This window comes from Callospermophilus lateralis, chromosome 4 (genome assembly GCF_048772815.1).
Source record: "Callospermophilus lateralis isolate mCalLat2 chromosome 4, mCalLat2.hap1, whole genome shotgun sequence".
In the NCBI taxonomy this organism is placed as follows: domain Eukaryota; kingdom Metazoa; phylum Chordata; class Mammalia; order Rodentia; family Sciuridae; genus Callospermophilus; species Callospermophilus lateralis.
Window position 1 is genome coordinate 61,220,109 of NC_135308.1, and position 15,531 is coordinate 61,235,639.

Consider the following 15,531-nt stretch of genomic DNA (forward strand, 5'->3'; position numbering starts at 1 on the left):
TCTGATTTCCCTTCAGGTTTTCCCACCTCAACTCTTAATATGTATAGATTCAGAATTCATGAACATACATACAAATCATTAAAACTTCCAAGATGAACATTTATTTTTTTAACTTAGTGTAACATCATGCCCATAGTGTGTTTCATCATTTCAAAGTTCAAGCCTCTTCAAGCAACCAATTGTTATACTTTTTTCTTTTTTTCTTTCCTTATTTTTTTTCACAAAGGGAAATGAGCTGTAGATCTTATATTTCATTACATTATATATTTAACGATGTCCATGAAGAAATATATATTTGCTCAAATGTGATGTGCTTATTATTTGTGTAGTTCAAGTGTAGCATTAAAATCAACCTTTTCAGGTTTGTATACGGGAAATGCAACTTTTCACTTTCCAAAATCAAAGGCTTGAAATTACCTGTGCCAATATTCATAAGGCATCTTTGACATCAATTTGCACTTAAAACATCTTGATATGATAAATATAAGTGCATCAGAGATAAATGGGCTGAATGTCAGAAGTTGAACATTTTAAACAAAAGACAAGAAAGAAAAAAATGAGGGGATGTATGTTGTGCTTTGCTTCACATAGAGCATTTGGAAATTTGCCTGACCTCTCATTTTTATTTATTTAAATTAACAGCAGCAGCATTCATTGCTATCTGGCCCCCAGGCACAGTGAGCTAATTAAAAAAAAGAGCTTCAAAATATAAGTTAAACCATTTTAATAATTCACCCAAATGTAAGTGTTGAGAAAGCATCATTTGGATTGACAATCCAGAAGAACTAGGCCCCAGGGGTCAGTAAATCTGGATTTAGCTAGAGTTGTGCATTGAACAAATTTGATCAGGACTTCCCTGGGAATAAAAACACTTTCTCAAGGAAGAACTTGGGGTGAGAATGGAAGAATGGCCAAACCTAATACTGAATGAAAATATTTAGGAGATTGTTCACTTTGTCTTCCCAGCTCAGATTATAAATTTTCCCAATAGTTACAGATTTTTGTCTTTGAGTCTCTGCATATTAATTCAATTTGGAATCTTATTCTACATTGGAATACACACTGTGAAAGTTTCAGCATCCTATTTTCATTGTCCATTCTCTGATTGCTCATTGAAGACTTTTCATTTACTATGAAATGTCTTGAAGCTCTTATGAAAGGTGATGCTAAAAGAATAACCTTAATAAGTCATCTAGATCTCTCAGCTGCACACATTTTGGCAGTGAAGGAATATTGCTTTCCACCATCTGTGCAGAATAGAATTTTAATTTTTGCTCAGGGTCAGTTAAAATGTACTTAAAGTACAATGTGTATCTAGGCTTTCATTCTGACTCTAAACCCTTATTATGGATTGTTTGGAATTTAAAGTGATTGCACTAAAATCTTCTCTCTCTTCTGCAGCTGACATATTGTACTAATGAAGTTCAAGATACATTGTTTTCAGTAGTAATTGTTTATTTCATTTTTAGGGCAATTTAAATCTAACAGTATTTTGTGTGGCTCATTTTTAAAATGTACCATGAGTAAGGAATAATTTAAGAATCCAGGAAAATATTATACAACATAAAATGTAACCAAGGGACCTTTGTGTACTAAGAAAAATTTTTCATAGCAACCATTTAAGACATATTATCAATCACATTTTGAAAGATGAGGAAACCAAGGCTCAAAATGGAAACACAACACTCAAGATGTAGAACCCAAATATTAACTTATGCTCTTTGGAAAGAAAACAACTTAAAACAAGAGGGCTTCCTTTTTGAGACTTTCTAGGTATACCTTCCAAGGTTGCACCATAGGAAATATTCTTTATGTTAGTGCAAGGATAATGCTTCTTCTCAAACACAACATGAGTCACATACTTCTTTGTTTGTCTCTGTTATATTCCTGGGTCTACAGGATTTAGTTTAAATCATTTAACATAATAACAATACTAACGTTTGACCATTTTTACATCTTTATCTCCAACATGCTAATGTCTTTATGTATTGTGTTTTAACTTTATTGACTGACTCTTATCTTCCAGAATATGATTCTTCTAGAATTTGGCTCAATTCTGATATCTCTACCTGGTTTTCTTTCCATAATTTTAAAGGTAAGCACTTACTCAATTATCAAATATATTTTGAGGTGAAACACTAAATCTTTGTCATGAATTATGTTCTTATTTAATTCCCCTGCACCACACCCACACATCTCAACTGTAGCTCTTAGATGTGCACACTTTCTTATGAGGTAGATTGAATTTGATAGCCTCAGGGCCATGTTCAGGGTATAGGGTAGAATAAAAGCCATTGAGTTTTTAAAGTGCAGAAAACTAAAGAACAGGTTGAAAAAGTAAATGAAGAGAAAGAGTGAAATTTGTAGTAGGAATCTTTATTCAATAAGCAGATTTTAACCACTCATTTAGAAAAACCTGTGTGGAGATGATAGATGTGTTAATCTACTTCACTATAGTAACCATTTTACTCCTTTATGCATTCTACAACATCATGTTGTAAACATCAAATTTACACAATAAAATTAATTTTTTAAAAAAAGTTTTGTGAGGGACAATCCAAATGACTCTTGAAAGAAAACAGCACGAAGCCCTTCAGTAAATATTATGGCAACCTAAGGTAAATAAATTCTATGATCGTAAAGATTATCTAGCTGTGCTTTGTGAGGGAAGATCATTTTTTAAATTGGGCTTTCATTAAATTGGTAGACGTTGATCCAGAAAAATAAAGAGGTCATGTTTGCTTCCTTTTACACAAAGAAGGATTTTAATAGAAATTCAATGTCATTTCTAACAAGTGCACTTTAGTTATTGCTAATAAAAGAGAAAAACATGGTTGTTCATATTGCCATCTTACTACTAGCTGTTATGATAGTTGCTCTCTGTCTGACACACACAGAGACACAAGCACTTACACACACGTGTTCTTTTAAAATACATTTTATTACTTACAAACACAAGGTGACTGATATTATATTTTCTAGGTGTTTCCTTTTCTTTTTCTTTTTAGTTACAGTAATAATTAACATTTATTCAGATTTTTTGTTTGTTTGTTTGTTTCAGTGAATACCCTCATTTTATCTCTGAGAAAGAACACATAATAAAACACATAACAAACAAATAAAACTGAAAGCAGGATGTAATGAGCTCTAGAACAATATATGCATTACATGGGGATAGGATTAGCTCCTTCTGAAAGTGGTAGGGTTTAGTGTTAGAGATATGAGTGGACCCTCAGGGACTTGCTTCATGGAATTCATCCAAGGACTGACACTAAGAAATAAAAAGAAAGAAAGCAAAATAGAAGAAAAGGAAGATGGTCATACCAGGGAGGAGAGCTAGAAAAAGAGGAGCAAGACTAAGGTAACCAGAAAGAAAACAAATATATGCTTTTCCAAGTGCCTCTACTCCCTGCATCTCTCCCCCGCCCCCCCCAACCAAATCTTCATATTCAGAGAATCAATAAGAAATCATTGATTTGCAACTGTGGAGGAAGATCAGGCACACGAAGGTCCATGATGATATTGGGAAGATTCAGAAAGACAGTTGCTCTGCAGAGATGAATCAGTCCTCCAACACCCTTACACACACACACACACACACACACACACACACACACACACACTTCTGTTATGGTTTTTGGACTGTGTATTTATTGTGAAAGATATACCTTGGAGAATATAAAGTTAGGGAACATGGGTCTGTGTGTTCCAGAGTCCCTGAAGAGATGGGAATCTGAGAGTTGGTTACATGATATAGAACAAACACCCCAATATCAGAAATGTCAGTGGGAAGCAATTGTAAGCAAGGAGGTCTTTGTGAGGAGAAAGAGCTGCAGTTGAGATGATGGTTACCATTTTTTTTTACAGTATGGAGGATGAAACCCAGGGGCACTGTACTACCAAGCTGCACTCCTCAGTCCCTTGTATTTTTTAGTTTGAGACAGGGTCTCCCTAGGTTGCTGAGACTGGCTTCAAACTTGCTATCCTCCTGTGTCAGTCTCCAGAGTCACTGGGATCACAGAAGTGTGCCACCACACCCAGATGATGGCTGCTACATATAAAGAAGCCACAACACAATGTTACTAGGAATTGTAGCATTCAGACAAAATGGGTATGGATCTGGGCAGTTCCCAGTCCTAGGTGTGTGACCTTGACCTTGACATGCCAGCATGTCCAGCCTCACATCTGGCATCTAGTCCCTTCATCACAGCACCCCACTCCCCTCTCCCAGTTCTGCTTCTCATTCGCTAAGCCTTTTCTGCCTACTAATCCATGCTTTGACCTCAAACCCTACCCCAGCCTATGTAATGGATTTACAAGAGGCACAATCACAACCCTCATGTGTAATAAAATATTTTCTAATAGCTGTATTGAAAAATGAATAGTAGTTAATCTTAATATTTTATTTAACTCAGTAGGTACAAAGCATCAGCATTTTAACATGGATTTTATATTGAATATTGAAGCATCAGCAAGGTATTTTACACTCTTTTTATTTTTTCTTATTAAAGACTTAGAAATGTGTCATATGTTTTGCACTTAAAACACACTTCTGTGTGCACAGCCCACATTTCAGGCCCTGCTTCAGCTTGGGAAGCTTCAGTGCCTGCATTCAGCAGTGTCTTTCCTTCATCTCTCCTTGGGAAGTGGCTCTAATCCACTGTAATGGTGTAGAGAAAAGCAGCTCTTTCAGGTCAGATTTTTGCCTCCATAGTATATACTCCACAGTGCTCTGCATGCCTCTATTATGGCAGTTTCATGCAAGCAAATTACTTTTGGTGCTATCAGTTTAAAAGCTGTCACTCCCATTAGGTTAAAAGCACTAGGATCCCCCTTTAGATGGACAGGCATCCTGTATCCATAGGGATGTGTTCCGAGATCTCCTTTGGATACTCAAATCTGCAGATGTCCAAGTCCTTTGTATCAATGGAGAAAATCTTTACCACATTCACCTCTGATAAAGTATTAATCTCTAGGATATGTAAAGAACTCAAAAAACTTAACATCAAAAACAACAAATAACCCAATCAATATATGAGCTAAGGAACTGAAGAAGAAATACAATTGGTCATCAAATATATGAAAAAGTGTTCAACATCTCTAGCAATTTGAGAAATACAAATCAAAACTACTCTAAGATTTTATCTCACTCCTGTCAGAATGGCAATCATTGAGAATACAGGCAACAATGAATGCTGGTGAGGATGTGGAGAAAAAGGTACATTCATTCATTGCTGGTAGGACTGCAAATTGGGCAACCACTATGGAAAGGAGTATGGAGATTCCTAAGAAAATTGGGAATGGAACCACCATTTGACCCAGCTCTCCCACTTCTTGGTTTATACCCAAAGGACTTAAAATCAGAATACTATAGTGATGCAGCCACATCAATGTTTATAGCAGCTCAATTCATAATAGCTAGACTATGGAACCAACCTAGGTGTGCCTCAATAGATGAGTGGATTAAAAATTGTGATATATATATATATATATTTATATATATGTATATATATATATATATATATATATATATATATATATATATATTACATATATATTCCAATGAAATATTACTCAGCTTTAAAGGAAAGTGAAATTATGGCATTTGCCAGTAAATAGTTGGATTTGGAGAATATCATGCTAAGCGAAATAAGTCAATTCCACAAAACCAAAGGCCAAATATTTTCTCTAATATACACATGCTAATTCACAATAAGGGTGGGGGTTATTAGGGAAGAATAGCATTACCTTAGATTAGGTAGAGGGAAGTGATGGGAGAGGAAGGGAGGAGATGTGTGGATAGAAAAGATAGTAGAATGAAACAGACATTATTACTGTATGTATATATGTGACTACATGACCATATTATTCTGCAACATGTATTCTCAGTAAAATGGGACATTATATCCCATCTATGTATGATATATCAAAGTGCATAAATGCATTCTACTGTCAGGTATAACTAATTAGAACAAATTAAAAATTATATTAAAAATTTGAATAATTAAAACAATATACTATAACAAAAAGTATACAGTAATTGGTAATATGCATAATTCGTTTTTTTTCTATTAAAAAACAGGCTTGTGTAACTACCAAAAATAAGTCATACTATTCATATATGTTCTATGCACATTCACCTGTGTCCTTTAAATTATCTCTATATAATTTATAACACCTAGTATAATAGAGATAGTATGTACACAGCTGTTATATTGTATTGTTTAGGGAATATTAAAAATGAAAGACTACATATACTCAGTACAGGTGTACCCACTGTCAGTCTAAGCACACAGTGCACAAATGAGGCAGGAGAAAGCAGTGCTCAAATAACAAGTGCTGAAGAGAGGGTGAGGGTTGGTGAAATTGTGGAAGATGACAGCAGACTATGCCTACACATCATTTCATTTGTGTGGATTCAACATAGTGCTCAGCATGAACCAATTTCAAAGTTTGTTTTTTAGAACTATTTGGAATTTTCTTTCTAGGTATTTTCCATTTGTGGTTGGTTAGTTGAATCCCTAAATAATAATTATTATTTTCTATCCCCTAGCACTTACATAATGCTCTTAAAGAGGAGTTATATTCTTCAGTGGTTATCATTATTTAGTGCCTCTGAGCACAGGGTGCAGATGGATGTTACAATTCTGAAATCACTGTTTAATAGTCATGTGTCCTTTGTCTACTTTCTTAAGCTTGCTGAATTTATACAGAATTCTCACCTATGAAGTAAGGCAGATGCACTTGTGTTAAACATTGAATTTTGCCAATTAGGTTTGCTTTGTTTGTTTTCTTTGGGTTATTTATTCATATACAATAGGTAAATGCTGTATTAATTCTCTTTTCTGTCCTTTCTTCTAAAAGGCATTGCATTTGTATAATTTTGCTTTTGGTTTGATCGCTCTTCTGTAGATTTCACAGAGCATACTCAGGAACACAAACCAAATTAAAGAGAAAAATGTAACTGAATTTTAATAGTTTTTTTGTGTGTGTTGTGAAAGTTAAAGACACTGATTAAAAGTGTCCATTTTTTCAGAAATTTCTGGATCAATATTCTAGATATTTAAATATTTAACATTTTTTCTTTTCTAATATTTTTCGTACTGGGGATTGAACCCAGGAACACTTAACCACTGAGATAAATTCCCAGCCCTTTTTTATTTTATTTTATTTTTTAAAATTTTGAGACAGGGTCTCAGAAAGTCACTTAGGGTCTCATTAAATTCTTGAAGCTGGTCTCCAACTTGTGATCTTCCTGCCCCAACCTGTTGAGTCACTGGGGTTACAGATTTGTAACCATGTCAGCTAGATTGTCAGATATTTTACGGTATTTTGATCCTTAGAAATAAAAAGATTTATTTGTGAATACAAACTATCATTGGGAGATAGAAGAATAAATCACTTTTGCTGCCAAATATAACAATATTTTAATGGAAAATATTACATTTTGTTATTTCTAATGTTATAAAATCACAAGTGCTAGGGAGGGATATGATTGACATTAAAATCATTGAAAAGAGGAAGCAATTTGAATGACTCTGCTCAAGCTGCTAGAGCACCATACCACATACTAGTTGGCTTAAACAATCGACATTGATTTTCTTACAGTTTGAGAGCCTAGAAGTTCATAATCAATGTACCAGCAACTTCAATTTTTGATGAATGCTCTGTTCCTGGCTTGCAGAGTGTTGCTGCCATATTTCTTGTCTTGTGTTGTCAAGTAATCTTTTCTCTGTGTACCTAGGGGAAGAGAGAGAGAGGAAAATCTGGACTCTTCCCTTCTGATAAGGACCTTATAATATTATGATATTACAACCTTGCTTAAGTCCTTAACTCCAAAAACATTTGTATTGGGTATCAGAGCTATGAATTTTGAATATTTCAGTATTACATTTGAGTCCATAATATCCTGACCTCTGTTCTTCCACCATATATATATTTCTTGATGTGAAATATATTCACTTCCAACAAACCTGGAAGTCTCAATCCATTCCAGCATCAACTCCAAAATCTAAAATCCAAAATTTCATCTAATTATTGTCTAAATTAGATATGGGTAAAACTTGATGTCGGATCCACCCTGAGACAAAAGTATTCTCTAGCTATGAAGAACAAGACATGTGCTTCCAAAATAAAATGATGTGACCAGTGTAAGATAGAGATTCCCATTCCAAAGGAGAAATGGGAAAGGAGAAATGGAAGATGGTCCCTAGACAAGTCCTAAACTTAGCAAGAAAAATACCATTAAATTTTAAAAGTAATCTTTTTTGACTTGAAGTCCCCGCTTCTGGGCCACCTAGAGCAGCAGTGTTACCTCCATAGCCCTAGGTGTCAAGCCTGCCCCCTTGGCTCTTTTTTACCTGTGAGGCATTAGGTAGAGACAACCTGCTGAGAATGAGGAGATAGTCCCGCCATTTGAGGCCAATAAAGACCTATTCTGGTCTCCTGGGTCTGTGGTGGAGTGGTAACTTTGATTACTGAATTAACTCTGAGTCAGTTTTACCTTATCTTCAAAGAGAGCTCACATCTGCCACTGGATTTTCCCATTCTGTAGCATCTCAGAATCTTAATAGCCATCCTTCAATCTCCAATTTCCCCCACTCCTTTGTCTCAGCTGATGATGTTTCTTACTAGCTTAATCTCTGGTCTGAATACAGAATAGTTGTGAATTTTCATGGAAATAAAATACACTATATTGCATAAAGTACAGTAAATTTATAAGTAGATGTTATACATAATCCAAATTTAAAAGGTTCTATAGCTCTAATCCACCCAGGTCATTATTTCCTGAAATTTGTTCATTTACTTAGCATTTATGCATTTTGAGCATCCACTCCATTTCAGCATTGGTAGGTCCTTTGAATTTATTTTAATAAGAAAGCATAATTCAATAAATAATTGTGAGTAAAGTTCATACCTAAAAGGAAAACTTTAGTGTTTTAATCAGATTGTTTTTTACTGCTATGACCCTTAATGTACATTATTCCCAGAAGATGGCAACAATAGTTGTTCTACAAAATGCTCCTTAAGGGGCAGGCAGCATCTCTTCGAAGATTTATGAAAGATCCAGGAGGCTGTTGCAGGAAGATAGCAAGTTGAAGACCAGTCTCGGGGTCTTAGAAAGACTCCCTAGTAATTTAGTGAGACCCTGTCTCAAAAATAAAAAAGAAAATATACTGGAAAAAGTAGTTTAGTGGTAGAATGCCCTTGGGTTTAATCCCCAGTGCCAAATTAAAAAAAAAATTGTGCAAATGTATGGTTGATGTCCATAGTGTTTGCCCATGAAGCACAAGAGAGGTGACTTTAGCATGGAAAGTTTGGAGATAGATGTTTTCCAAAATATACCTCTGCACTGAAAGCCCTTGACAGGGTCCCTGTAAAGCACCAGATTTTGAACATGACCATATCTTGACAGACCTGGCAGGTTACATTAGCTACAAAACACTTGTCAGGATTGACCTACTGACCTGATTAGTGGCCTTGCTCAACATTATCCATCTGGAAGCAGAAGCATGTCTGCCAAACACAATGGTCAGAGCTTTGGCACAGCTGAAATGGAGCTGTTCTTTCTAATGGTGCCTTGCTAACAGGTTCATTTACCTCCTAGGACCACTACTTGAATGTTACAGTAATGTCATGCTTAGTGGCCTGGAAAATGCATAGGCTTTGGAACGACACATACTAGAGTTTGAATGGATTTGTCTGCTTAATTGTTCGTCAATTACAGTGCCACCTTCAGGCTCAGATTCTTTTAAATCTATAAAATGGGGACAATGATTTTCTCTCTTATTGAGTTGTTGTGAGCATTAGAGATAGTGCCCTGTGGTATAGGTCAGAAGCATTGAACTTAATCAAATGCTTCACAAAAGAGATCTTACTTCTTTGAGAAAAGGCCACCAAACTTTGGTATAATTACCATCCCACTTTAAGAAGAAAAAAATAAAGTTTGGGAAAATAAAATACTTTACCATCTGGGACACCCTAAGAAGCATCAGAAATAGAATTTGATGTTAGAAGAAGGACCCCAGAATTTAATTTACTACCAAGGAAAATTCCCTTCTCGTACCATTGCTGTAACTTAACTTTCTTCTGTTTGCGGGGACTGGCTATTGATCACCCACCAAATTTGAAATGACCTGGGCAGAAGCTTCAGAAAGTTTGCCTAAATATAGCTCATATATGTAAGTTGTGTTCAAGTCCTATTAAGTATGACAGATAGATATGTGAACTGATTTATTGTGGTCCTTAGCTGCCCTCAACTGTACTAAGATTCCTCTAGAAAGCATAGTAGTGAAATTACTTGAGCTCAAAGCAATTTACCATTCACTGGGCTAAATGTTTTGAAGAAGAGGTCTCTATTGATTCATTATCCTTAAAGAGTCCCCCTTTAAAGGTAGATGAATAAACAAATAAGAAGCTAAGCTTAAAGCATAAAAATTGGCTGCAAAAACATTTTCCAAGGGAAAATGCAGACCTATTTTTTAGTGTGTGTGTGTGTGTGTGTGTGTGTGTGTGTGTTTCTGTGTGTTGATCTCACTTTGTCTAATAAGGGAAATTTCTGCTCAGAATCATCCTCTTAAAGATGTGTATAATGACGATTTCTCCTAGAAAAATTGAGCCACGCACAAAGCCAAAATGAATGAATGAATGGTGGTATATTTTCAAAGGAACCAAAAGAAGTGCTAAAGATATTAGGGGATACGGTGACCAGAGGTGTTTTCAACAGAATCACTCAAAGAGAATTCAGATCCAAATGCATTTGGAAATGCAATGTTTTCTCTAAAGACCAGGTATGTGTTTCTCTATCATGAAAGAAAACATGTGGGTCAAAACTAATCATGGTATTAAAAAAAGTCCTCTTCAATTCAGAAATACACCCACCACTATATCTGCTTTATGAATAACTATGATCAAACTACTTAACTTCACAAAACTGGAAATTGGACAATTAGCTTAACTGAAGAAGGAAAGTTATGAAAGAAAAAAGATTTTGAAGATTTCAGGCACAAATCTCAGCTTTACTGCTTATTACATATTATCTTATAAATGAAAAATACTTTTGAAATTAGACTGATATGAAAATTAATTCATGTTATACAAATGAAACTTTGACACAAACATCATTACAGATGGTTTCTGGCTTACAATGATTAATCTTAGGATTTTTCTAATTTACGATGATGCAGCAGTGATAAGTATTCAGAAGAAACCATATGTCCAATTTTGGATTTTGGTCTTTTCCCAAGCTAGGGATTTGCAGTACGATACTCTTGTGATGCTGGACAGTGGCAGTGAGCCAAAGATTTTAGTCAGCCAAGTGACCACAAGGATAAACAACGGGTACTCTATTTGTACTGTGTTACGGAGCTGTGATGTTTGATGTTAGGCATATAAAATTAATTCACGTATTACAATATTTTCAATTTAATGAAGGGTTTAACAGGATATGACCCTACCTTGTGTCAAGAATCATCTGTAATCATATATGATGCTTATTTTTCCTTCAAATATTAGCCTCCAAAAATTTCAAAATTCTATTATTCTACATGTATGAGAGGAGAAACCTTGATTTTCATGCAGAGGTCACTTAAAATCCTGGGGCCTCACTTTGCCCATAGATTAAAGAAAACTAGATCTAGATAGTAAAAGACATTTTAAACCCCTCATATAAAGTGATGGTCTTCTGGAAAATTTTATTGAAAATAATTCTAAGTCTATGTGAAGTCTCTATAGAAATAAAATGCGGTCATTATTAACTTTGCCAAGGTATTGACATGCTGCATACATTCAATTTTGGAAGAGATGATTCATAATATTGTCTCCAGAATTAAAAGCTCAGGGTTATGTTAAAGTTTTTTACTGGTAATCAAGTTTGAAAAAAAAAATGATGTGTTCCTTTAGTTCTAGTGTAGTAACAAGCTACTTTCATAAATAGAAGTTCAAAAAGCCATACGTGATATGCTAAGGCCTGTGGCAGGCTTAGTGGTAGATATAAATTTGAAAAAAACACCCTGTCTTCAAAAAGTAAAACACTATCTAATAAGGATTAACATTGGAACTGTATACTTATACGGGAATCTCTTCACTAAAGCATTTATAATGTCCATGAGAAACTTCATGGACACAGAATGTCATGCTCACAGAGTAGATATTTGCAAATATATTAGAAAGAATGTCTCTACAAATTATACAATTATTTATGACATTCATTGTAATGAACATTTCACATGAATGATATTGATTGCAACAATTTGTGCAATCCCACTATAAATTTTGAATTTATATAATTTATATAATTCATTATTTAAATAATGAATTAGAAAATACTGTATTTTCCTTTGTTCTATTTATAAACTCATTCAGAAAGGTCAAAGAATGTATCCAAGGTCACACTATTTATTAGAGCAATGACTTGAAGTAAGATCTGCTCACCAACAATTTGATTGCTTTTACAGGCAGTTAAATTTCCTCTTGTAAAAAAGAGAATGGATGGGGTTGTGATAGAAGGGGGTTACCTGAGTCATGGTTGCCCAGTGAAATAGTTGTCTCTCTGATTTTTTTTTTGAGTCTTACAAGGAAAAAAAAAACATATTTCTGGCATCACTGTAAAAAATTATCAACATATATATTTTAGGTAAATAAATTAAAACTGGAAAATGTCCAAAGAAATCTAAGGTAGTTTCTTAATTTTACAATAAGGACAACACAAAACAAAAACAAAATAGGACCTGGGCTCAGAAGGAGAGTAAAGCCTTGAAAAGACATCAAAAGCTAATTGATAGCCATCCACCAAGAAGTGGGCTCTTTTCCTGAGCTGCTTCAATTTTACAACACTCAAGCAGTACATAGATAATTTCATTTGCAGCTGGGAGGAAAGTTTAATGTGTTGAGAATTTCTAGTCCTATATGTATTGTGGCTTATTTGACTTATTTGATTCTTTGGGCTTAGCACATTAGGAGACACTAATGGTAAAACAGAAGGCAAAATTATAGAGATCAAATTAATTTGAATTTTGCTTTCAGGTACATCTTAGAAGAAACTAAGCAAAAAAAACAACAATAAAAATTTCAAAATAAAACAAAAAAATTTCCAAACATCCTATATGTGCAATAAGTAAGAGTACTATATGCTAAAGAAGAGAAGCTAAGACAGAAGCCTATGTGACTGTTAATGTCCACGGCCATAGGAGCAAAGGACATTCATTGTGGAGAGTGCCTACACAATGACAGAGGCTGCATTGGGATTAAATGAGTGGAGAATGTTGCGAAAATGGCAATGCTGTTAGAACCGAGAAAGAAAATTTAATACATTGTCTGCTTTCTAGAAAAGCAATTAATACATACACCCAGCGCCAATTAATCTAATAAATGTATTTTTCAGCTTCTCACCTGGCCTAAGCATTTTGCTTGGTACTGTGAATTTGTAATGAATGAAATAGATTTGGGTGCAGACCACTTGACTGAATTCCTATTTCACAAATATAAGCAATATTGAGTGGTGCAGACCACTTGACTGAATTCCTATTTCACAAATATAAGCAATATTGAGTCTCAAATATCAAAGAGATTCCCAGGTTATCAAGATATCAAGGACCAGGTTATCAAGATGTTTTGATAAATAGTGACTCTGCAGAGTAGAAAATAGTCATTTTTCTGTTAGTTAACAACACAGGCACAGGACTGAGGCTTTACTGAGTCTACATTTGGGGCCATAGAACCCCAGCTTGAGGAGGGGGGGATGTCAAGAGAAAGGGATCAGGAGACACTGACAGGCAATGACACGTTTATTACTGTATTGCAAATCCATCATTTCTAGCTGTTGCTTTAGAAATTGCATATAATGCAATGTTTCTGGGTTCTGAGGTTTAATTAGAATCTGTTTCTGTAATAGTATATGAAATGAACTTTATGCTCACATAAGGATCTGAAATAATAAGTAATCATCCAAGAAATTGAATTTTCTGAGGTAAAATAAAAATGGTCATTTAAGTTATAATATGGACCTTAGATTTGGATTAAACTTAGAGAATCTTTCAGCCCCATCATTTCATGGTGAAAGATCTATAAAATAGAGATGGTAGAAGAAGGCTCACTTAAGGTTACCCAGGTACTTGGTGGGATAAGAATTTTTTTATTTTATTTTATTTTTTAATTTGTTCTTTTTAGGTATACATGATGGGGCAAGATCTTATTCTCCTGGTTTTCTAAATACCTTTTTGTAGTAAGCCATTGTTGTAAATTGTGGCCGCCATTAGAAGATGGCGCCGGCTTCCACTGTGGCCTGTGATAAATCAAATTCCTTTGTGGAGAGTTGGCACGCTATCTCTTGCCACCCTATAAGAAAGACCCACGCGGCAGCTTAAGATTGGTACGTGGGAGGCTTTATTAGGCTGTGCTTGGGCCCTCAGAGGGAAGAAGAAGAAAGAAAGGGAGTCACTAAAAGATACTTAAATCAAGACCTGAATAAACTGCTGAAAGAAGATTCCTGAGTTGCGTCTTCCTTGCGGGCAAGGGGTCGCGACAAGTGGTGCCGAGACCCGGGAACCAGAACTTTCAGCAGTCAGGGGTGGTGCACCGGTTAGTCCCAGGTAAGGTGGGACCTGCGATTAAAGCAGAGATTAGTCCCAGGTTAATTGGGACCTGCTATTAAAGCAGAGATTAGTCCCAGGTTAATTGGGACCTGCGATTAAAGCAGAGATTAGTCCCAGGTTAATTGGGACCCCGGTTAAAGCGGAGATTAGTCCTAGGTGATTTAGGACCCGCTGTCAAGGCGGCAGCTCCTCTGTAAAGCCAGAGAGAGCATTAAATCTTATTGCAGCTGCATTGTGTACTTTTGCTCTTACTTTCACTCTTGTTTGTTGTGTGTCTTTTGTTGTGTCATGGGTGCCGTATCTTCAAGTCCGCTTCTCCTGGCCCTAGATAACCTGTTACGTTCCAAGGGCCTAAAAGTGAAACGTAGTACTTTACAGAGATTTTTACAGAAGACAGATATTGCTGCATCGTGGTTTCCGTTCTGGGGCAGCTTTACTCTGCCTAGCTGGGATAAGTTAGGCAGAGACCTTGACTTTGCTTCTGAGCAGGGCATATTAGAGGGTGGGGTGATACCCCTTTGGAAGATGATTCGTAGTTGCCTCACAGATAGCAGATGTCAGGAAGCACTTACTAAAGGACAAGAAATTTTAGAGCAATTACATGAAGAAAAATCAGAAATGGCAGGCAGTGAGGTATTTCAGGAGGATGGCAGTGTGCGGAGCGAGAAACAGGGGAGGAAACAATTATCTCCGGCAGGCAGTGACGTATTTCAGGAGGATGGCAGTGTGCGGAGCGAGAAACAGGGGAGGAGGCGATTGTCTCTGGCACGGAGTGAAATATTTCAGGAGGAGGGGAATGTGCAGAGCGAGAAACGGGGGAGGAAACGCTTGTATCCAGATCTCAGTACACTGCGCACACTCCCATGCAAAAGTGGGTCAGAAGAGGAGGAGGATGAACAGCAGGAGCTCGGGAGACTGTCTCGGCAGCTAGGGAGTTTAA